Source organism: Elephas maximus, chromosome Y, assembly GCF_024166365.1.
Source record: "Elephas maximus indicus isolate mEleMax1 chromosome Y, mEleMax1 primary haplotype, whole genome shotgun sequence".
In the NCBI taxonomy this organism is placed as follows: Eukaryota; Metazoa; Chordata; class Mammalia; order Proboscidea; family Elephantidae; genus Elephas; species Elephas maximus.
The window spans coordinates 5,987,090-6,011,241 of NC_064847.1; the positions used below are offsets into that span (position 1 = coordinate 5,987,090).

General features: G+C 40.1%; 1 pseudogene; it reads right to left on the reverse strand.

Annotated features, from left to right (window-relative positions):
- LOC126069847 (BCL-6 corepressor-like) overlaps positions 1 to 23,461 on the reverse strand; it is an 82,687-nt pseudogene extending 59,226 nt beyond the window's left edge.
- Positions 23,462 to 24,152: the final 691 nt, after the last annotated feature.

Sequence of the window (24,152 nt, forward strand, 5' to 3'; positions counted from 1 at the left end):
TTCTGTCCTTGGTGTTCTTTATTCTCCTTTGATCCAGGTGGTTTGAGACCAATTGATGCATCTTAGATGGCTGCTTGCTAGTGTTTAAGACCCCAGACACCACTCTTCAAAGTGGGATGCAGGATGTTTTCTTAATAGGTTTTATTATGCCAGTTGACTTAGATGTCCCCTGAAATCATGGTCCCCAAACCTGTGCCCCTGCTACACTGGCCTTCAAAGCATTCAGTTTATTCAGGAAACCTCTTTGCTTTTGGTTTAGTCCAGTCGTGCTGACCTCCCCTGTATTGTGTGTTGTCTTTCCCTTCACCTAAAGTAGTTCTTATCTACCATGTAATTAGTGAATAACCCTCTCCCACCCTCCCTCCCTCCCTCCTCTTGTAACGACAAAAGAATGTTTTCTTCTCAGTTTAAGCTATTTCTCAAATTCTTATAATAGTGGCCTTATGCAATATTTGTCCTTTTACAACTAATTTCACTCAGCATAATGCCTTCCAGATTCCTCCGTGTTATGTAATGTTTCACGGATTCCTCATTGTTCTTTATCCATGCATAGTATTCCATTCTGTGAATATTCCATAATTTATATCTTCATCTGTTGATGGGCACCTTGGTTGCTCCCATCTTTTTGCTATTGTAAACAGTGCTGAAAAAAACGTGGGTGTGCATGTATCTGTTCGTGTAAAGGCTCTTTTTTCTCTAGGATATATTCCAAGGAGTGGGATTGCTGGATCATATGATAGTTCTATTTCTAACTTTTTAAGGGAGCATGAAATCGATTTCCAAAGTGGTTGCACCATTTTACATTCCCACCAGCAGTGTAGAAGTGTTCCAGTCTCTCCACAACCTCTCCAGTATTTATTATTTTGTATTTTTTGGATTAATGTCAGCCTTGTTGGAGTGAGATGAAATCTCACTTTGTAGTTTTGATCTTCATTTCTCTAATGGCTAATGATCTGACCATTTCCTCATGTATCTGTTAGCTACCTGAAGGCCTTTAGTGAAGTGTCTATTCATATCTTTCTCCCATTTTTTTATTAATAATTTTCATTGAGCTTTAAGTGAATGTTTACAAATCAAGTCAGTCTGTCACATATAAGCTTATATACACCTTACTCCATACTCCCACTCACTCTCCCACTAAAGAGTAAGCCCGCTCACTCCTTCCAGTCTCTCTTTTGTGACAATTTTGCCAGTTTCTAACCCTCTCTACCCTCCTATCTCCCCTCCAGACAGGAGATGCCAACAGAGTCTCAAGTGTCCACCTGATACAAGTAGCTCACTCTTCGTCAGCATCTCTCTCCAACCCATTGTCCAGTCCCTTCCACGTCTGATGAGTTGTCTTCGGGAATGGTTCCTGTCCTGGGCCAACAGAAGGTTTGGGGACCATGACTGCCGGGATTCCCCTAGTCTCAGTCAGACTATTAAGTCTGGTCTTTTTATGAAAATTTGGGGTCTGCATCCCACTGATCTCCTGCTCCCTCAGGGGTTCTCTGTTGTGCTCCCTGTCAGGGCAGTCATTGGTTGTGGCCAGGCACCATCTAGTTCTTCTGGTCTCAGGATGATGTAAGTCTCTAGCTCATGTGGCCCTTTCTGTCTCTTGGGCTCATAGTTATCATGTGACCTTGTTGTTCTTCATTTTCCTTTGATCCAGGTGGGTTGAGACCAATTGATGCATCTTAGATGGCCACTCGTTAACATTTAAGACCCCAGACGCCACATTTCAAAGTGGGACGTAGAATGTTTTCATAATAGAATTATTTTGCCAATTGACTTAGAAGTCCCCTTAAGCCATAGTCTCCAAACCCATGCCCTTGCTCCGCTGACCTTTAGAGCTTTCAGTTTATCCCAGAAACTTCTTTGCTTTTGGTCCAGTCCAGTTGAGCTGACCTTCCGTGTATTGAGTATTGTCCTTCCCTTCACCTAAAGTAGCTCTTATCTAGTAACTAATCAGTAACTAACCTCTCACACCCTCCCTCCCTCACCTCTCTTGTAACCACAAAACAATGTGTTCTTCTCAGTTTATACTATTTCTCAAGAACTTATAATAGTGGTCTTATACAGTATTTATCCTTTCGCATCTGACTAATTTCACTCAGCATAATGCCTTCCAGGTTCCTCCATGTTATGAAATGTTTCACAGATTCATCACTGGTCTTTATCAATGCGTAGTATTCCATTGTGTGAATATACCACAATTTGTTTAACCATTCATCCATGATGGACACCTTGATTGCTTCCAGGTTTTTGCTATTGTAAACAGTGCTGCAATACACATGGGTGTGCATGTATCTGTTCATGTGAAGGCTCTTCTTTCTCTAGGGTATATTCTGAGGAATGGGATTTCTGGATTGTATGGTAGTTCCATTTCTAACTTTTTTTTTTATTATTATTAACTTTTATTGAGCTTCAAGTGAACGTTTACAAATCAAGTAAGACTGTCACATATAAGTTTATATACACCTTACTCCGTACTCTCACTTGCTCTCCCCCTAATGAGTCAGCCCTTCCAGTCTCTCCTTTCATGACAATTTTGCCAGCTTCCAACTCTCTCTATCCTCCCATCCCCGCTCCAGACAGGAGATGCCAACACAGTCTCAAGCGTCCACCTGATATAATTAGCTCACTCTTCATCAGCATCTCTCTCCTACTCACTGTCCAGTCCCTTTCATGTCTGATGAGTTGTCTTTGGGAATGGTTCCTGTCCTGGGCTGACAGAAGGTTTGGGGACCATGACCGCCGGGATTCCTCTAGTCTCAGTCAGACCATTACGTATGGTCTTTTTGTGTGAATTTGGGGTCTGCATCCCACTGATCTCCTGCTCCCTTAGGGGTTCTCTGTTGTGCTCCCTGTCAGGGTAGTCATCGATTGTGGCCGGGCGCCAACTAGTTCTTCTGGTCTCAGGATGATGTAGGTCTCTGGTTCATGTGGCCTTTCTGTCTCTTGGGCTCATAGTTATCATGTGACCTTGGTGTTCTTCATTCTCCTTTGATCCAGGTGGGTTGAGACCAAATGATGCATCTTAGATGGCCGCTTGTTAGCATTTAAGACCCTAGATGCCACATTTCAAAGTGGGATGCAGAATGTTTTCATAATAGAATTATTTTGCCAATTGACTTAGAAGTCCCCTTAAACCATGGTCCCCAAACCCTCACCCTTGCTCCACTGACCTTTGAAGCATTCAGTTTATCCCAGAAATTTCTTTGCTTTTGGTCCAGTCCAGTTGAGCTGACCTTCCATGTATTGAGTATTGTCCTTCCCTTCACCTAAAGCAGTTCTTACCTACTAATTAATCAGTAAAAAACCCTCTCCCACACTCCCTCCCTCCCCCGCTCTTAACCACTAAAGTATGTGTTCTTCTCAGTTTATACTGTTTCTCAAGAATTTATAATAGTGGTCTTATACAATATTTGTCCTTTTGCCTCTGACTAATTTCACTCAGCATAATGCCTTCCAGGTTCCTCCATGTTATGAAATGTTTCACAGATTCGTCACTGTTCTTTATCAATGCGTAGTATTCCATTGTGTGAATATACCACAATTTATTTAACCATTCATCCATGATGGACACCTTGGTTGCTTCCAGCTTTTTGCTATTGTAAACAGAACTGCAATAAACATGGGTGTGCATATATCTGTTTGTGTGAAGGCTCTTATTTCTCTAGGGTATATTCCAAGGAGTGGGATTTCTGGGTTGTATGGTAGTTCTATTTCTAAATTTTAAGAAAATGCAAGATAGATTTCCAAAGTGGTTGTACCATTTTACATTCCCACCAGCAATGTACAAGAGTTCCATCTCTCCGCAGCATCTCCAACATTTATTATTTTGTGTTTTTTGGGTTAATGCCAGCCTTGTTGGAGTGAGATGGAATCTCATCGTAGTTTGAATTTGCATTTCTCTAATGGCTAATGATCAAGAGCATTTTCTCATGTGTCTGTTAGCTGCCTGAATATCTTCTTTAGTGAAGTGCCTATTCATATCCTTTGCCCACTTTTTGATTGGGTTGTTTGTCTTTTTGTGGTTGAGTTTTAACAGAATCATATAGATTTTGGAGATCAGGCGCTGGTCAGAGATGTCATAGCTGAAAATTCTTTCCCAATCTGTAGGTGGTCTTTTTACTCTTTTGGTGAAGTCTTCAGATGAGCACAGGTGTTTGATTTTTAGGAGCTCCCAGTTATCTGGTTTCTCTTCATCATTTTTGGTAATGTTTTCTATTCTGTTTATGCCCTGTATTAGGGCTCCTAATGTTGTCCCTGTTTTTTCTTCCATGATCTTTATCATTTTAGTCTTTATGTTTAGGTCTTTGATCCATTTGGAGTTAGTTTTTGTGCATGGTGTGAGGTATGGGTCCTGTTTCATTTTTTTGCAAATGGATATCCAGTTATGCCAGCACCGTTTGTTAAAAAGACTATCTTTTCCCCAATTAACTGACACTGGGCCTTTGTCAAATATCAGCTGCTCATATGTGGATGGATTTATATCTAGGTTCTCAATTCTGTTCCATTGGTCTATGTGAATGTTGTTGTACCAATACCAGGCTGTTTTGACTACTGTGGCTGTATAATAGGTTCTAAAATCAGGTAGAGTGAGGCCTCCCACTTTCTTCTTCTTTTGCAGTAATGCTTTACTTATCCGGGGCTTCTTTCCCTTCTATATGAAGTTGGTGATTTGTTTCTCCATCAGATTCAAAAATGTCATTGTAATTTGGATCAGAAGTGCATTGTATGTATAGATGGCTTTTGGTAGAATAGACGTTTTTATTATGTTATGTCTTCCTATCCATGAACAAGGTATCATTTTCCACTTGAGTAGGTCCTTTTTAGTTTCTTGCACCAGAACTTTGTAGTTTTCTTTGTATAAGTCTTTTACATCTTTGGTAATATTTATTCCTAAGTATTTTGTCTTCTTGGGGGCTACTGAGAATGGTATTGATTTGGTGATTTCCTCTTCAAAGTTCTTTTTGTTGATGTAGAGGAATCCAGGTGATTTTTGTGTGTTTATCTTATAACCCGAGACTCTGCCGAACTCTCCTATTAGTTTCAGTAGTTTTCTGGAGGATTCCGTAGGGTTTTCTGTGTATAAGATCATGTCATCTGCAAATAGAGATAATTTGACTTCCTCCTTGCCAATCTGGATGCCCTTTATTTCTTTGTCTAGCCTAATTGCTCTGGCTAGGATCTCTAGCACAATGTTGAATAAGAGCGGTGATAAAGGGCATCCTTGTCTGGTTCCCGTTCTCAAGGGAAATGCTTTCAGGCTCTCTCCATTTAGAATGATGTTGGCTGTTGGCTTTGTATAGATGCCATTTATCATGCTGAGGACTTTACCTTCAATTCCTATTTTGATGAGAGTTTTTATCATAAATGGGTGTTGGACTTTGTCAAATGCCTTTTCTGCATCAATTGATAAGATCATGTGGTTTTTGTCATTTGTTTTATTTATATGGTGGATTATGTTCATTGTTTTTCTAATATTAAGCCAGCCTTGCATACCTGGTATAAATCCCACTTGGTCGTGGTGGATTATTTTTTTGATATGTTGTTGAATTCTATTGGCTAGAATTTTGTTGAGGATTTTTGCATCTATGTTCATGAGGGATATAGGTCTGTAATTTTCTTTTTTTATGATGTCTTTACCTAGTTTTGTTATCAGGGATAAGGTGGCTTCATAGAATGAGTTAGGTAGTATTCCGTCATTTTCTATGCTTTGAAATATCTTCAGTAGTAGTGGTGTTAACTCTTCTCTGAAAGATTGGTAGAACTCTGCAGTGAAGCCTTCCGGGCCAGGGCTTTTTTTGGTTGGGAGTTTTTTGAATACCTTTTCAATCTCTTTTTATGTTATGGGTCTATTTAGTTGTTCTACTTCTGATTGTGTTAGGTTAGGAATTCATCCATTTCTTCCAGGTTTGTAAATTTGTTCGAGTACAATTTTTGATAATAATCTGACATGATTCTTTTATTTCAGTTGGGTCTGTCGTGATGTGGCGCATCTTGTTTCTTATTCGGGTTATTTGTTTCCTTTCCTATATTTCTTTAGTCAGTCTGGCCAATGATTTATCAATTTTGTTAATTTTTTCAAAGAACCAGTTTTTGACTTTGTTAATTCTTTCAAATGTTTTTCAGTTCTCTAATTCATTTAGTTCAGCTCTAATTTTTATTATTTGTTTTCTTCTGGTGCCCGATGGATTCTTTTGTTGCTCACTCTATTCATTCAACTTGTAGGGACAGTTCCCTGATTTTGGCCCTTTCTTCTTTTTCTATGTGTGCATTTATCGATATAAATTGACCTCTGAGCCCTGCTTTTGCCTTTCCCAGAGGTTTTGATAGGAAGTGTTTTCATTCTCGTTGCATTCTATGAATTTCTTTATTCCCTTCTTCATGTCTTCTATAACCCAGTCTTTTTTGAGCAGGGTATTGTTCATTTTCCAAGTATTTGATTTCTCTTCTGTAATATTTCTCTGATTGATTTCCACTTTTATGGCCTTATGGTCTGAGAAGATGTTTTGTAATATTTCGATGTTTTGGATTCTTCAAGGCTTGTTTTATGACCTAACATGTGGTCTATTCAAGAGAATGTTCCATGTGTGCTAGAAAAAGAAGTATACTTTGCAGCAGTTGGGTGTAGTGTTCTGTATAATTCTATGAGGTCAAGTTGGTTGATTGTAGCAGTTAGGTCTTCCGTGTCTCTATTGAGCTTCTTACTGGAAGTCCTGTCCTTCTCTGAAAGTGGTGTGTTGAAGTCTCCTACTATAATTGTGGAGGTGTCTATCTCACTTTTCAGTTCTGTTAAAGTTTGTTTTATGTATCTTGCAGCCCTCTCATTGGGTGCATAAATATTTAATATGGTTATATCTTCCTGGTCAATTGTCCCTTTAATCATTACGTAGTGTCCTTCTTTATCCTTTGTGGTGGATTTAACTTTAAAGTCTTTTGTCAGAAATTAATATTGCTACTCCTGCTCTTTTTTTTATTGTTGTTTGCTTGATATATTTTTTCCATCCTTTGAGTTTTAGTTTGTTTTTGTCTCTAAGTGTAAGGTGTGTCTCTTGTAGGCAGCATATAGACAGATCATGTTTTTTTATGCCGTCTGAGACTCTCTGTCTCTTTATTGGTACATTTAGTCCATTTACATTCAGCGTAATTGTACATAAGTATGTGTTTAGTGCTGTCATTTTGATGTCTTTTTATGTGTGTTGTTGACAATTTCATTTTTCCACGTTCTTTTTTGTGATGAGACGTTTTTCTTTGTAAATTGTGTCTTCCTCATTTTCATAGTATTTGACTTTATGTTTGCTGAGTTGTTATGTTTTTCTTGGTTTTTATTTTGAGTTATGGAATTGTTAGACCTCTTTGTGGTTACCTTAATATTTACCCCTATTTTTCTAAGTAAAAACCTAACGTGTATTGCCCTATATTGCCTTGTATCCCTCTCCATATGACAGTTCTATGCTACCTGTATTTAGTCCCTCTTTTTGATTATTGTGATCTTTTACATATTGACTTCAATGATTCCCTGTTTTGAGCATTTTTTTTCTTTTTAAAATTAATCTTAATTTGTTTTTGTGATTTCCCTGTTTGAGTTGATATCAGGATGTTCTGTTCTGTGACCTTGCATTGTGGTATTATCTGATGTTATTGACTTTCTGACCAATTTCCTTTAGTATTTCTTGTAGCTTTGGTTTGGTTTTTGCAAATTCTCTAGGCTTGTGTTTATCTGTAAATGTTTTAATTTCACCTTCATATTTGAGAGAGAGTTTTGCTGGATAAACGATCCTTGGCAGGCAGTTTTTCTCCTTCAGTGCTCTATATATGTCATCCCATTGCCCTCTTGCCTTCAAGGTTTCTGCTGAGTAGTCTGAACTTATTCTTACTGATTCTTCTTTGTAGGAGACCTTTCTTTTCTCCCTGGCTGCTTTTAAAATTTTCTCTTTATCTTTGGTTTTGGCAAGTTTGATGATAATATGTCTTGGTGAATTTCTTTTTGGATCAATCTTAAATGGGGTTCAGTGTTCAGTGAGCATCTTGGATAGATATCCTTTCTTCTTTCATGATGTTAGGGAAGTTTTCTGCCAACAGATCTTCAACTATTTTCTCTGTATTTTCTGTTATCCCTCCCTGTTCTGGGACTCCAATCACACGCAAGTTATCCTTCTTGATAGAGTCCCACATGATTCTTAGGGTTTCTTCATTTTTTTTAAGTCTTCTATCTGATTTTTTTTAGCTATATGGATGTCAATTCCCTTGTCCTCCCCCCCACCCTGTATTCCAATTGCTCGAGTCTGCTCCTCTGACTTCCTATTGACTTTTCTAATTTTGTAATTTTTCTGTTAATCTTTTGAATTTCTGAATGCTCTCTCTCTATGGATTCTTGCAGCTTATGAATTTTTGCACTATGTTCTTGAATAATCTTTTTGATTTCTTCAACTGCTTCATCAGTGTGTTCCTTGGCTTTTTCTGTGGGTTACCTTATTTTATTTTTGAGGTCATCCCTGATGTCTTGAAGCATTCTGTAAATTAGTTTTTTATATTCTGCATCTGGCAATTTCAGGATTGTATCTTCATTTGGGAAAGATTTTGATTCTTTAGTTTGGGAATTGTAGAAGCAATCATGGTCTGCTTCTTTATGTGGTTTGATATTGACTGCTGTCTCCGAGCAATCACTAAGATATTGTAGTGATTCATTCTATATTTGCTCACTGAGTCTTATCTTGTTTTGTTTTCTTTCAATATACGTAGATGGGCTACTAGATTGCGCTGTCTTGATTGTTGTAGCCCTTGAATCACTTATGTCCTATTATCAGCTGGTTTGGGCTGTTACCAGATATATAAGCCTAAGAGCCCATTCACTATTCTTGAGTAGAGTCTGATTTTGGGTCAAGTGTGTGGTGCAGACTGTCACCTATCCACCTAGAGAAGTAGTGGTGATAGTTGTGTGCACCAGATTCTAGTAGCAGCAGGGTTTCAGACTCCAGGGGAGGGGGCAGGATGCTGACAGGTTTCCCCCAAGTGCCAGTGAGGTAGGTGTGTCTCTATTCCTAAAGCACTTTGGTGGATGGGCTCTGCAGCTGTACCTTAGGCCCCCAATGCAAATACCTCTCAGATTGGTAGGTGTCACCCTCCTCAGACCCCTGAGGCAGGAGGCTAGGTGCTCTGGGGGGAGCTTCAGCCCTCAGTTCCCTGTTGTAGGTCAGTGAGGGCTCTGTTGAATACGCAGAGATATCAGACCTGGGAAACTTGTCTTTCCAGTAATCCGCTAAAACAATTACAGTCAGATCCCTATCAGAAATGCCTTTGCATTATAATAGCCACCTTGTTCCCTGTAGGGATGAAAGCCCAAGACTGTGGATCACATATGTTTGGCTGGAGCTGGTTCTGTGTTTTCAGTCCAATTAGGGAAGGATTTTTGGTCCCGGGTTTTTTGTAGCTGCTTTTCTCAGGCCAGGAAAATGGGTTAGGAAAAGACCAAAAAAAAAAAAAGGAAGAAAAATCACAGCGCACTTCACTCTTTGGCTCAGGAAATTCCAATGTTAATGAAGCCGCCTGGGAAGGGTAGGGGAGGGTTCAGATAAATAGGAGAGAGTAGCACCCCAGAATATAGACAAAGTTACTTATCTTGCTTGGGATGACTGTTTTATCTGGGATTCCCAAGGGGCGCATTGACTGTGTGCGTTGGCTGGGTAGAGATTGCCCCTGAGAGTCAGGCCTGTGTCCCATTCTTGCACTGTCTCAGAAGCCATGGTCAGTACCTCTGCTCCCAGTCCAAAGCCCAGCGCCAAGGTTCCCCAGCTGGATGCCTCACTCCAGGCTCCAAAACCAGTCGCTGCCTCCTGGTGACTTCTCCTCCTGTCAGCCGCATCGCTGCACTGCCTGCATGCACTGACTGGGCTTCCCCCGAGGTCAGTTGAGGGGGCTAGGGCTGCGTCCCATGTTTGTGCTGTCTCAGGATGCCATGCTCAGCTCCCCTGAGCCCAGTCCAAAGCCCAGCCCCAAGGTTTCCTGACTGGGATGCTGGCTCCAGGCTCCAAAAACAGTAGCTGCTTCCCCATGTTTGTTCGTTCTCAGTCTCTGTCACTCAGGTCAACTCTTTAGATCTCTGTTTGATGGTCAGAGTTCGTAGATTGTCATGTATGTGATCGATTCACTTGTTTTTCCGAGTCTTTGTTGCAAGAGGGATGTGAGGTAGCTTCTACCTAGTCAGCCATCTTGGCCCCGCCCCGTTCATTTTTTAATTGGATTATTTGCCTTTTTGCAGTTGAGTTTTTGCAGCATCAGGTAGATTTTAGAGATCAGGTGCTGATCAGAAATGTTATAGCTAAAAACTTCTTCCCAGTATGTAGGTAGTCTTTTTACTCTTTTGGTGAAATATTTCAGTGAGCATGGGTGTTTGATTTTTAGGAGCTCCCAGTTATCTAGTTTTTCTTCTGCATTCTTAATAATGTTTTGTATACGGTTTATACCAAGTATTTGGGGTCCTAACACTGCCCCTTATTTTTTCTTCCATGACTCTTATCGTTATAGATTTTATATTTAGGTCTTTGATCAATGTTGAGCTCATTTTTGTGCATGGAGTGAGGTATGGATCTTGTTTCTTTTTCTTTTTTTTTTTTTTTTTTTTGCAGATGGATATCCAGTTTTGCCAGCACTGTTTGTTAAAAAGACTGTCTTTTCTCATTTAACTGTTTTGGGGCCTTTATCAAATATCAACTGGTCATATGTGGATGGATGTATGTCTGGATTCTCAATTCTGTTCCATTGGTCTATGTATCTGTTATTGTACCAGTACCAGACTGTTTTGACTATTGTGGTGGTATAATAGGTTCTAAAAACAGGAAAAGTAAGGCCTCCCACTTTGTTCTTCTTTTTCAGTTATGCCTTATTTATCCAGGGCCTCTTTCCCTTCCATACGAAGTTGGCGATTTGTTTCTCCATCTCATTAAAGAATGTTGTTGGGATTTGGACTGGAATTGCGTTAAATGTATAGATTACTTTTGGTAGAATAGACATTTTTATAATGTTACATTTTCCTATTCAGGAGCAAGGTTTGTTTTTCCACTTATGAAAGTCTCTTTTGGTTTCATGCAGAAGTGTACTGTAGTTTTCTCTGTATAAGTCTTTTATATCTCTGGTAAGATGTATTCCTATGTATTATATCTTCTTGGGGGCTACTGTAAATGGCATTGATTTGGTGATTTCCTCTTTGATGTTCTTTTTGTTGGTGTAGAGGAATCCAACTGATTTTTGTATGTTTATCTTGTATCCTGATGCTCTGCTGAACTCTTCTATTACTTTCAGTATTTTTCTGGAGGATTCCTTATGGTTTTCTGTGTATAAGATCATGTCATCTGCAAATACAGATACTTTTACTTCTTCGTTGCCAGTCTAGATGCCTTTATTTCTTTTTTCTAGCCTAACTTCTCCGGCAAGGACCTCCAACACAATGTTGAATAAGAGAGGTGATAAAGGGCATCCTTGCCTGGTTCCCGAACTCAGTAGGAATGCTTTTAGGCTCTCTCCATTTAGGGTGATGTTGGCTGTTGGCTTTGTATAAATGCCCTTTATTATGTTGAGGAATTTTCCTTCTATTCCTATTTTGTTGAGAGTTTTTATCGTGAATGGGTGTCGAACTTTGTCAAATGCCTTTTCTGCATGAATTGATAAAATCGTGTGATTGTTTTTTGTTTATTTATGTGGTGGATTCCAATAATTGTTTTTCTAATGCTGAACCATCCCTGCATACCTGGTATGAAACCCACTTGGTTGTGGTGAATTATTTTTTTCATATGTTGTTGTATTCTATTGGTTAGAATTTTGTTGAGGATTTTTGCATCTACATTCATGAGGGATATAAGTCTATAATTTTCTTTTCTTGTGGTATATTTACCTGGTTTTGGTATCAGGGATATGGTGGCTTCATAGAATGAGTTTGGTAGTATTCCATCCTTTTCCATGCTTTGAAATACCTTTAGTAGTAGTGGTGTTAACTCTTCTCTGATAGTTTGGTGGAACTCTGCAGTGAAGCTGTCCAGACCAGGGCTTTTTTTTTTTTATTGGGAGTCTTTTGATTACCTTTTCGATCTTTTCTTTGGTTATGGATCTATTTAGTTGTTCTATCTCTGTTTGTGTTAGTTTAGGTAGGTAGTGTGTTTCTAGGAATTCATCCTTTTCTTCTAGGTTTTCAAATATGCTAGAGTATAGTTTTTCATAGCAATCTGATATGATTCTTTTCATTTTAGTTGGGTCTGTTGTAATACCGCCCATTTCATTTCCTATTTGAGTTACTTGCTTCCTGTCCTGTTTTTCTTTTGTCAGTTCGGCCAGTGGTTTGTCAATTTTATTGATTTTTTCAAAAAACCAGCTTTTGGTCTTGTTAATTCTTTCAATTGTTTTTCTGTTTTCTATTTCATTTAGTTCAGCTCTAATTTTTATTATTTTTTTTCTTCTGGTGCCTGTGGCTTTCTTTTGTTGCTCTCTTTCTCTGTTCGAGTTATAGGGATAATTCTTTGTTTTTAGCCCTTCTTTTTGAATGTGTGCATATACTGATATAAATTGGCCTCTTGCTGTGTCCCAAAGGTTCTGATGAGAAGTGTTTTCATTCTCATTGGATTCTATGAATTTCTTTATTCCATTCTTAATGTTTTCTATAACCCAGTCTTTTTTGAGCAGAGCATTGTTCAGTTTCCAAGTGTTTGATTTCTTTTCCCTGCTTTTCCTTTTATTGATTTCCACTTTTATGGCCTTAGGGTAAGAGAAGACAGTTTGTAATATTTCAATGTTTTGGATTCTGCTAAGGCTAGCTTTATGTGGTAATATGTGGTCTATTTTAGAGACTGTTCCATGTGCACTACAAAAGAAAGTATAGTTGGTTGCTGTTGGTTGGAGTGTTCTGTACATGTCTATGAGGTCAGGTTGGTTGATTGTCTTTATTGAGCTTCTTTCTGCATGTCCTGTCCTTCACCGAAAGTGGTGTGTTGAAGTCTCCTACTATTATTGTGGAGCTGTCTATCTCACTTCTCAATGCTGATAGAGTTTGTTTTATGTATCTTGCAGCCCTATCACTGGGTGCATAAACATTTAATATGGTTATATCTTCTTGGGTATTGTCCCTTTAATCATTATATAGTGTCCTTCCTCACCCTTTCCAATGGATTTAAAGTCTATTTTGTCAGAAATTAGTATTGCCACTCCTGCTCTTTTTTGAATGTTATTTGCTTGGCACATTTTTTTCCATCCTTTGAGTTTTAGTTTGTTTGTGTCTCTAAGTCTAAGTTGGTGTCTCTTGTAGGCAGCATATAGACGGATCTTATTTTTTAATCCATTCTGCCACTCTCTGTCTCTTTATTGGTGCATGTGGTCCATTTACATTCAGGGTAATTCTGGATAGGTATGAACTTAGCGCTATCATTTTGGTGTCCTTTTTTGTGTGTTGTTGAGCATTTTTTTTTTCTATTCAATTTTATGTGCTGAGTAGATTATCTTTATATATTGTCCTTTCCTCATATTTGTTGTTAGTGATTTTGTTTCTGCTGAGTGTGTATTTTTTTCTTATACTTTATTTTGATGAGTAGGATAGTTTGTCTCCTTTGTGATTACCTTATTATTTACCTCTATTTTTATAAATTTAAACCTAGCTTTTATTTCTTTGTATCGCCGTGTCTTCCTCTCCATAAGGAAGGTGTATGATTACATTTCTTAGCCCCTCTTTATTATTCTAATATTGTCTTCTTTTATGTAATAACATCGCTGTTACCCTGTTTTGAGCTTTTTTTAATAATCTTTTTTTTTTTTTTTTTTGGATTTCCCTGTCTGGGTTGACTTCTGGTTGCTCTGCACAGTGTTCTAGTCTTGGGTTGATACCTGATACTATTGATTTTCTAACCAAAGAACTCCGTTTAGTATTTCTTGTAGTTTTGCTTTTGTTTTTACTAATTCCCTAAACTTGTGTTTATCTGAAAATGTCTTAATTTCACCTTCATATTTAAGAGATCATTTTGCTGGATATATGATTCTTGGCAGGCAATTCTTTTCCTTCAATTTTTTAAATATGTTATCCCATTGCCTTCTTGCCTGCAGGGTTTCTGCCAAGTAGTCCAAGCTCATTCTTATTGGCCTTCCTTTGTAGGTGACTTTTCGTTTATCCCTCACTACTCTTATAAATCTCTCTATATCTTTGGTTTTGGCAAGCCTGATTATAATATGTCTTGGTGACTTTCTTTTAACATCTACCTCATGTGGAGTTTGATGAGCATCTTGGATAGATATCTTCTCATCTTTCATGATATCAGGGAAGTTTTCTGCCAACAAATCTTCAACAATTCTCTCTGTATTTACTGCTATCCCTCCCTGTTCTGGTTCTCCAATCACTCGTAGGTTATTTCTTGATAGAGTGCCACATGATTCTTAAGGTTTCTTCATTTTTTTAAATTCTTTTATCTGATTTTTCTTCAAGTATTTTGGTGCCAAGTGATTTATCTTTGAGTTCAGAAATTCTACCTTCTACTTGCTCAATTCTCCTCTGACTTCCTATTGAGTTCTCTACTTCTGTAATTTTATTGTTAATCTTTTGAATTTCTGATTGCTGTCTATGGATTTTCCAAGCTTATTAAACTTTTCGTTATGTTCCTCAATAACCTTTCTAATTTCTTCAATTGCTTTATCTGTGTATTCCTTGGCTTGTTCTGTGAATTGTCTCACTTCCTTCCTGATGTCTTGAAGGGTACTGTATATTAACCTTTTGTATTCTGCATCTGGTAATTCCAGGAATACACTTTCATCTAGAAGATCCCTGGATTCTTTGTTTTGAAAGCCTGTTGAGGTGATCTTGATCTGTTTTTTTATGTGACTTGATATCGATTGTTGTCTCTGAGCCATCTATAAGTTATTATATTAGTTTATGCTTGCTTACTGTGTAATAGCCTCTTGATTTGTTTTGTTTTGGTATACACCTATGGGTTGCTTAAGTGAGCTAGTTTGATTATTTTCACATTTTGAGCCCTGATGTCCTGTCTCCAGATGGCTAGAGCTGTTAACAGGTATATCAGTCTAGGAGTCCATTCACTTTTCTTGTATGAATTCAGCTCAGGTTTCCAGGTAGCTGATCATCAAGTGTGTGGTACAGGCTCTGTCCTAGAGCCTTAGAAGGGCAGGGGTGATTAGCGTATATACTGGTATCTGATTGTAGCAGGGGGTCAAGCTCTGAACAAGGCAGGGGGCTGAGAACTGCCCCCGAGTGTCTCTGAGGAAAGTACGTCCTTGTTTCCTAGAGCATGCAGGTGGGTGGATTCTGCAGATGGACCATGGGCACCCCAAGTTTTTGGTTGTAAGGACTGGGAGGTACCAGTTATCTTTGGACCCCTGTCACAGGTGGCTGGGTGACCTGAGTGGAACTACCAGTCCTTAGGTCCCTGATGTGGGTAGGTGAGGACCTTGTTTAATAGGCAAAGCAGTGTCAAACATCAAACACCCACCTCTCCACCACACAGCTGAAATAGTTGGAGTCTGCCAACAAGGGCCTATTCTCCTGAAATAGGCCCACACAGGTCCATGCAGAAGGGAAAGGTGCTCAAAGTCCGCAAATGGTTTATACCTGAACAGAAGCCATTTCTGTCCTGAGCTCCCCTGGTTAGTGGAGCTAGCAAATTATCTTTTCTCCCAAATGCAAATTTTTTCCTTCCCCAAGGCCTGGAGGATGGCTCTAGGTGCTCAACAGTGCCTATTTCAGGCCCAGAGAATTCAGCCGCTGAAGCCGGTTTGTGGGTGGGGGAGCACAGTAAAATATACACAAGTACTTAGCTTTTGCTGTGAGCACTGCCCTCCTAAGGTTCTGGAGGTGTGAGTAGGCTGTGTGGCTGGCTGCTTCTCCTTGAGGAAACTGCAGCCGAATGCTAGTGCCATCCTGCCACCACCACAATGGGAATGGTGCATGTAAATTTTTGTATGAGAGACTGACCTGATTTGTAAAATTTCACTTAAAGCACAATAAAATAAAAAAAAAAAAGTCTTGTATTGATATAATGATATACATAGCAATGGAAAAGAACACACTTTAGAAGCCATAAAATCCCATACATACAAGATTAATTGATTTTTCAACAAGGATGCTAAATCCATTCAATGGGAAAGAACAGTCTCTTCAATAAATGGCTCTGGGACAAGTGAATTTCCACAGAAAAGAATAAAGCTGGAACCATATCTTATCATATAAAAAAGTTAACTCAAAATGGATCGAGAACCTAAATGTAAGAACTAAACCAGTTGCCACTGAGTTAACTTTGATAAATACGAACCTGTCTGTGTCAGAGTAGATCTGTGCTCCATAGAGTTTTCAATGACTGGTTTTTCAGAAGTGGACCACAAGGCCTTTTTTCTGAAATGCCTCTTTGTGGAGATGAAGCTCCAACCTTTCAGTTAGCAGTGAGTGCTTAACTGTTTTCACCAACCAACCAACCATCCAAACAAACAACAAAAAAACCACATTGCCATGAATTGATTCCAACTCTTGGGAACCCTACATTATAGACTAGAACTGCTCCATAGGATTTTCTTGGCTGTAATCTTTACAGAAATGCATCAACTGGCCTTTCTTCTGCAGCACTGCTGCTGGGTGGGTTCCAATCACCAATCTTTAACTTAGTGGTAGAGTGCAAACCACTTTCACCACCTAGGGACCTCCTTTTGCCACCACTCAGGGGCTCCAAATATAAGAGCTAAAAACCGTAAGACCATAATATTCATAGAAGAAAACATAGGGTTAATATTTTGGGGTTTAGTTTTTGATAATGAATTCTTAAAATATGATACCAAAAACACAAACAACAAAAGGCAATATAGATAAATTAGACTTCATCAAAAATAAAAACTTTTGTTGATCTTTGTCAACAAAGTAAAGGAAAAAATCTGAAGACTGGGAGAAAATACTTGGGAATCATACATCTAATAAGGGTTTAATACTCAGAATATACAAAGAACTACAGCTCAACAAAAACACAAATAACCCAATTAAAAAATGGGAAAAGTATTTGAATAGCTATTTCACCAAAGAAGTTATATAAACAGTCAATAAATACATGAAAAGTCATTAGGGGAACACAAATCAAAATACCAAGAGATGCAATTTCACTCCCACTAGAATGTCTACAATGAGAAAAATGGAAAACAAGTGTTGGTAAGGATATGGAGAAATAAAAAATGTCATCCACTGCTGGTTGGATTATAAATGGAACAGCCACTGTGGAAAACAAATTTAGTGTTTCTTCAAAAAGTTAAACATAAAACGACCACATGCCCAAAAAAAGACTCCGAAGCAGACATTCAAACAGATAATTGTACACCGATGTTCACTGCAAGTATTATTCCCAGTAGCCAAAAGGTATAAAGTACCCAAATATTCTTATGTGCTTGGAAGGGGTAGGGAAATGAGGGAAACACTATGGTGCCCTTGGCTGGGAAGTGTAATTCCACTGCTACAAAATGAAACCTGTCTGAACCACACTTGACCTCTAGCATTGCCATGACTCTGCTACACTGTGTACTCTCACGCTAAACTGTGTTTATAACTGCAGGATAATAACTCCTCAAAGATGCTGCATTCCTGAAGGACACAACATTCAAAAGGAAAGTCAGCCCTTCATTTCATGGGTACCGAAGCAGCCCCCCTTCTACTAGCAGATGCCAACTGGACTCTGGACCATAGAAAGTGAGTTGCTTCCTTTTGCCTCCCCCTACTTGAGAACACTCTCAGGTTAACAGCAGGATTTCCCTGTTCTCCCACATATGGCAACACACACAAGTCACTCAGGTTTACTTAATCTCTCACTGTCATTCTGGTCAACAATGATCTCCTCCAGGGAGACCAACTTTGGCTTTTTGTTCTGATTTCCTTCAGCCTTTTCCAGTCTGCTGGGCTGAATTTGCACACCTCGGAGTCTTCTCTCTCTTTCATCTCCAATTTGGAGAAGCACATAATTGCACACAAGAAAGAAAATGGAGATGGAAACAAAAAACACTTTAATATAAAGGTTATTTCATTTGTCTTACATTAAGGGAAATTATTTCCAAAGAAAATTTTTCCCCCAAAATGAATCACAATTTATGAGATGAAATTATTTTCATAAAGTCATAGGTATACAGATATATACGCTGTGTGTATGCGTGACCATTCACTATTGCAAAGAGACAAACTTTTTTTTGGATTTTGTCTTGTTTTTGGAGATAAACAAAATGGCCCACAAACTTCCCTTTGTAAATGTTGAAATTAAATTTAACTCTAAAGGTTTATATAACATTTTAGTAACAAAACTTTGAAAAAATTTTTTGAAGAAATGACCTCAAGGTAAGCAATAGATAGACATAAAATATTGTCCCCTTGAAATTCTTCCATCCATATAATTAAAGTGGGCACTCAATTGATCATTTAGATAATTTTATACACTTTTAAAAACATAAGCCAATTTTCCCTTTAAAATTGTAAAAACAATTAGACTTCATTCAACTTTTTAAAAAGTAAAATATCTTAGGAAATCCCAATACAACATCTATCATAACTGGCTACCAAGTTAAATGTACACCCTAGCCTTTTAAAAGATGTGTGTATAGTGTATATACATATATGTCTGAAGGCTATATGAACCCCACAGACATGCACATTTCCACCAAGTATCATGCAAGTATCACTGCCAATCATATTTAATATCATATAACAAACACAGAAATCAAAGAAATTGTTCATTATTATGCAGTCTTTATATATCTGTCACAATAATTAAAACTTATGTTATCGGCATTCAAGTGGAGCTCTCTTATAATCAACAGAATAACTTAATATATTCAGACACATGAACCTACTAAGTGTTATCACTCACATTCCCTTATTAAACAGATATCACATATTCAAATTACCACACACTCATTTAAGCAAATATGTATGGCACCTTTCCCTGCCATACCCCCCCAGTCTTCTTTACTCATTAAAAAAACTGACAGCTGGTAAAGGGTCTGAAGTTGGGGTGGGGGCTCACCTGCAATGCCCACTGTTCTTGGCTGAGCTGACTGGAATCTGTACACACTTTGGTAGTGAACTGGTCACCAACATAATCAGTGGAACTTGTGATTATTTTTGCCAGTTTGTATGGCTTGCATTTCAGAACTCTGCCATCAATTGATTCGGCATCATCAGATCCACCTCTAGTGTAGGTGGGGCAGCATCCACACTTGACGGGGGGACGCTGCTTACGCAAAATGGTTTGGGTTCCTCTTGGTTTTTACCAAAAGTCGTGGCAGGGTCATTGCTCCCAAGAATCTGCTCAAGGAATGAAGTCACAACAGGCAAGCCCAGGTTCTCTTTGTTGGTACCTGCGGGAACATTCTCTTTCCTTAAGCTGAAGATTGATTGGCCTGGGGCCTGTTTTAAAGCATATGCTTCATTGAAGTCACTGATATGCCCCAGCTCCTCCCTCAAGGCAATGAGCTCTGGTGCTGCTTCAGGTCCAGATCAGCTGAGGGCTTTGTAGTCTCTGTGCTCAGGCCAACCTTCCTGGCTGTAAAGCCAGGTTTGGACACATTCGTGTTTTTAGTATCTTGTTCTTCTTGGAGAAGGTCTACATTGAGTTTGTCACTTTTGACAACTGTTTTCCCTTGATTCCAGCTGGGGTTCAGTTTTGGGTTCTTGTCAGTGGGGACTTCTGGATGTAACTTCATGAGGCTGGCTTCCAACATCTCAGAAAACTGAGCCTGAAGGGTTGGGTACATGGAGTGGGCTCTCTCATCAGACCTGAACCTCTTCTCCCATTTTTTCTCTTTAGCAATCTCTTTGGGCATGTGTGGTACCAGCAAGTGATGCACCATGCCCAAACCCAGGGCATCCTGGTAGGTCACAAACTCTGGCTGGCCTGGGGGCAGCCTGAAGGATGGTCCAGGCTTTGGAGGAAGATGCCTAGTAGAAAGATTGCCATTTGGTAGCAAAACTGGGTGAGGATAGACAGGTCCTTTGCCATGTAAGGAGAAGGGACTGATAGCAATGCCCTCAGGCACTGGGTAATTAACAGAAGTTACTCCAGGGGATTTGTGGGAATCTGAATGTCTCATTTGAAGACAGAAATATTGAGCAAGGCCATTCTCATTTGCTTTGAAACTTGTTCTGAGTTGTTGGCTTTGGCACTCTTGCTGCTGGTACATCCATTATGCTTGCCAGACGTGGTCAGAGGCTGGTCCATGTGTTGAATAACAGATGTCCATGGAGCTCCAGCTTGTCTTGGTGCCATCTGCACTGGCATTTGGGTCTGGCAAAGTGGTAGCTGGGTGGCTGGTGCTTGACACTGACTCCGAAATGTTACTGACTGTGACGTCTGTGCTGCCCATGCAGGGACAGGAAGAACTCCGCTGCTGCAGTATTGCCCAGTGTGGTACCTTGTTTTTCAGTGGCATACTTTCACTATTGTTCTCTTTGCTAGGACTTGGCCTAGGCACCACCCACGATGAGGGAGCTGTGCTAATGATTTCAGATGTATAGCTAGCACAGTCACTTCCTGGAGTAGATAGTTTTTCTTTCAGAAGTTCACTTCTGGACAGCACTAAGACACTTCCACCTCTGCTGTGAACTAAGGTTGTGGGAGCCATCTTTTTCATGTGGTCAGCTTTGGAAGAATTCATGTCCACCACTTTAGAAGACAAGTCAAGTGGCTGGTTGTTGACATCTTTGGAAAATATCTGCTTCTCCAAAAGAGAAGGTAAGCTGACATCTTTTCTGCCTTGAACCTCTGTTTTCCAGGCATGCCTGGATAATGGCTGGGCACCTTTGCCCCCTTCCAGAACCTTAGGATAATCGTCTTTGGAAATGCTGGCCATGGCGAACTCACTTCGACACGGTGACTGAAGGACAGCTGGAGATCCCGGCATAGTGCCTGTGGAATTTAGAGTAGGTGTCTGCAGCAGGCTGTGTGGGCAGGTGGGTAAGGGATGACGGCCGAGGTGGGGGGGCACAGGACAGCTCAGTCCCCTACCAGGCCACTAGTGACTGACTTGGCAGAGGACACCCTAGGCTGTTTACTCTTCTGGATGTGAGGATAGGCATGTGACTCAGCAGGGTTCCCAGGACTGACCCCTATCTTTCACAGTAGACTTTTGTCTGCACAGTGAACAACAGCTGGGACGGTAGGGAGGCCAATGGTATGGAGAGCCTCATGGGCAAAGCCAAGGATGCTGGGATGTGGGAACTGAGGAGGGGGCAGGTAATGAAAAGCTCTCTCGGTTGGTGCAGACTGGAGAGTACAATGGCTGGGCTAAGCTGTAGGACTGCTGAAGTAGCAATGCCTTGTACATGTTCAGTGAATACTTATTTGATGAGTAAGGGAAAAGGTAAATGCCTAGTGTGGCCCCCTCCGTGTAAGGACTAACCCAGGGCAGCCACAGGTAACTAGCACTGTAAATGTTCAGACGGCTCACAGGCCTGTCTAAGCCCATTGTCTTCCATCAGGGGTATGGCACTTTTTTGTATTTCAGGTGATGTTTTATAAATAGCACTGAAGCCATTTAGGGGTTTTCCAGAGAGAGTGGAAGCCTCCACACTCCCGAGTGTATTCTGTTTGAACTGCACCCCTGGATTTCTTTTGGAAGAAAGCCCAAGACCACCTAGAGTGCTTGTGGCAGCCTTCCAACCCTTCTGTGAGCCCACTCCATAAAAGCTAGAGTAGACATGTTTCCCGGGACATGGAGTTCTTCACAGATCAGGAAAGTGTGGTCCATGCTCAGCACTGCCAGGCCATCAATCCAATAGGCTGTGGCTGCTTCCATCTTTGCAGAAGAATATGCGTGTTACTTAGGACACTCCTTCAAGCCAGCAATGCCCATCCCTACACAGGCATTCCTAAGAGAAATCACATTCTAGTTCAATATATTACCCTTAAAATAGGAACAGAAAGGGTTAACCAAAAAAAAAAAAAAGAATAAAGGGTTAAATAACAAACTCAAAGGGCCTGTTCTCCTCCTTTATCTACATTCCTTTCTTAGGGTAGTTCTCATCTCATTTCAGCTAGAATTATATGGGCATGTTGATCCCTTTAGACTTTTGACAGATGTATTAACTAAATCATCTATTAACTCTGGGATTCTCACCTTCTCAGCAAAAATTCTTTGCTGCAATTGAGAAGACAGCAATTCCAATACTCAAATTGCCATTCTGATGGGGTAAAGTTCTCACACTAAACCCTCCCAAGACAGTTAGTGTGTGTGTGTGTGTTCGTGTGCCTGTGTGTGTTCGTGTGTGTGTGTGTATGTGGGTGAGGGTGTGGACTTCATTTTTCCTGGCAGTAGGAAGGTATTACTTAATAGAACAAGAAACAATTTTCAAGGGGCAATAGAAATGTAGGACTTTAGCTGGCTCACTTCTAAATCAAAAGAGAGGCCATGAGCCAAAGTGTGGTTTTGTCTTCTGGTTTCCTCTCCCTGGTATCTGAAGAAACAGTCCTGTGTTTCATGTTTACTGGAAAGATAAACCATACCAGTCTATTTGGAGGCTAAAATTTGTCCATCTGGGAGCAATGATGTGCCCTGTAGCTTGTCAAAGTAAAAGCATCATATCCCATCAGTAAATATGGATACAAGGTATGTAGCAAATATGTTAAAACAAATACACTACCAAGAAGGCACAGGAAGTGCTTGGAGGAGAGTCTAACCCCACAGCAGAGTTTTGCTACACATCCCCACCCTGAACCTCAGGGAAGACCTTTAGGTATGCAAAATAATGCATGATTTCATGACAGATCATCAATATTCAGACACTGAATCAATACAAAGCTGTTAATCTCTTACTACATTGTGCTTCAGGGAATTTTCTTCCCTCAGTTACAGGCTGGTTTTTGAAGTGTTCCACCATTTACAGGAATTTTCCCATTTAAAAAAATGCTCCAACTTTAAGAAAACAGGCCTTGCTTAATCCACCTTTCATAGATTTCTCCAGAAGAGATCAGTTTCTAATAACTACCTTTTAAAAACTGTCCTTAACAAATATTGTATGGGACCACTACTATAAGAACTCAAAAGAGGAGGGGCCAAGATGCAGAGTAATCGGACAATTCCAGCAATCCCATTTACAACAAAGACCAAAAAAAAAAAAAAAGTGAAATGATTATATATGTGACAAGCTAGGAGCCCTGAACATCAAAGGCTAAGTTAGAAAATGGATGGAGTGGCAGAGGAGGGCTACTTGGTTCGGAAGTGGCAAGCAGTTGCCAGACTCCACAGGAACCCTCAAACACAATCCCCTGGAGTGACCATAGCAGGGTTGGAGGTCGCATTCCACGTGTGGTTTCATCAGGGAAAGACAGTGAGCCACACACTCACACCCCCGGAACAAGAGAACAGTGTTCTCATCAAAAGCTAAGTACTTGCATTTATTTTACTGTACCCTCCAGCCCCCAAGCTGACTTCTGTGGCTATCAACTTCCCTGAGCCTAAGATAGGTCCTGCTGAGCATTCTGAGCCATTCTCACAGCCTTGGAGAAGGAATAAATTCACAACTGGGGGAAAAGATAATCTCCCAGCTCCACTAAGTTGGGGAGCTCAGGACAGAAGTGGCTCCTGACTAGGAAAAATGATCTGTGAACTTTGAATATCTCTCACCCTGAATAGAGAATAGGCTCTTGTTGGCAGACTACAACTGTTTCAGCTATGAGGTGGACAGTTGGGTTTTTGAGGTTTGACACCACTTTGTCTGTTAAACAGGATGTTTACCTACACACATCAGGGGCCTAAGCACTGGTGGCTCCACCCATGTCACCCACCCACCTGTGACAGGGGTCCAAGGATGAGTGGTACCTCCCAGTCTTTACAACCAAAAGCACTGGGTACCCATGGTCCAGCTGTAGAACCCATCCGCCTGTGCGCTGTAGGAAAAAGGGATGCACTTTTCTCACAGACACTCGGGGGACAGTTGTCAGCCCCCTGCCTTGTTCAAAGTATGACCCCTCACTGCAACCTGATACCTGGGCCTATGTCAATCACCCCTGCACCTCTAAGACTGTAGGACAGAGCCCGTACCACACACTTGGTGGCCAACTACCTAGATGCCTAAGCTGAATCCATACAAGACAAATAATTGGACTTCTAGGCTTATATACCTGGTAACAGCTCTGGCCATCTGGTGACAGGATGTTAAAGCTTTAAAG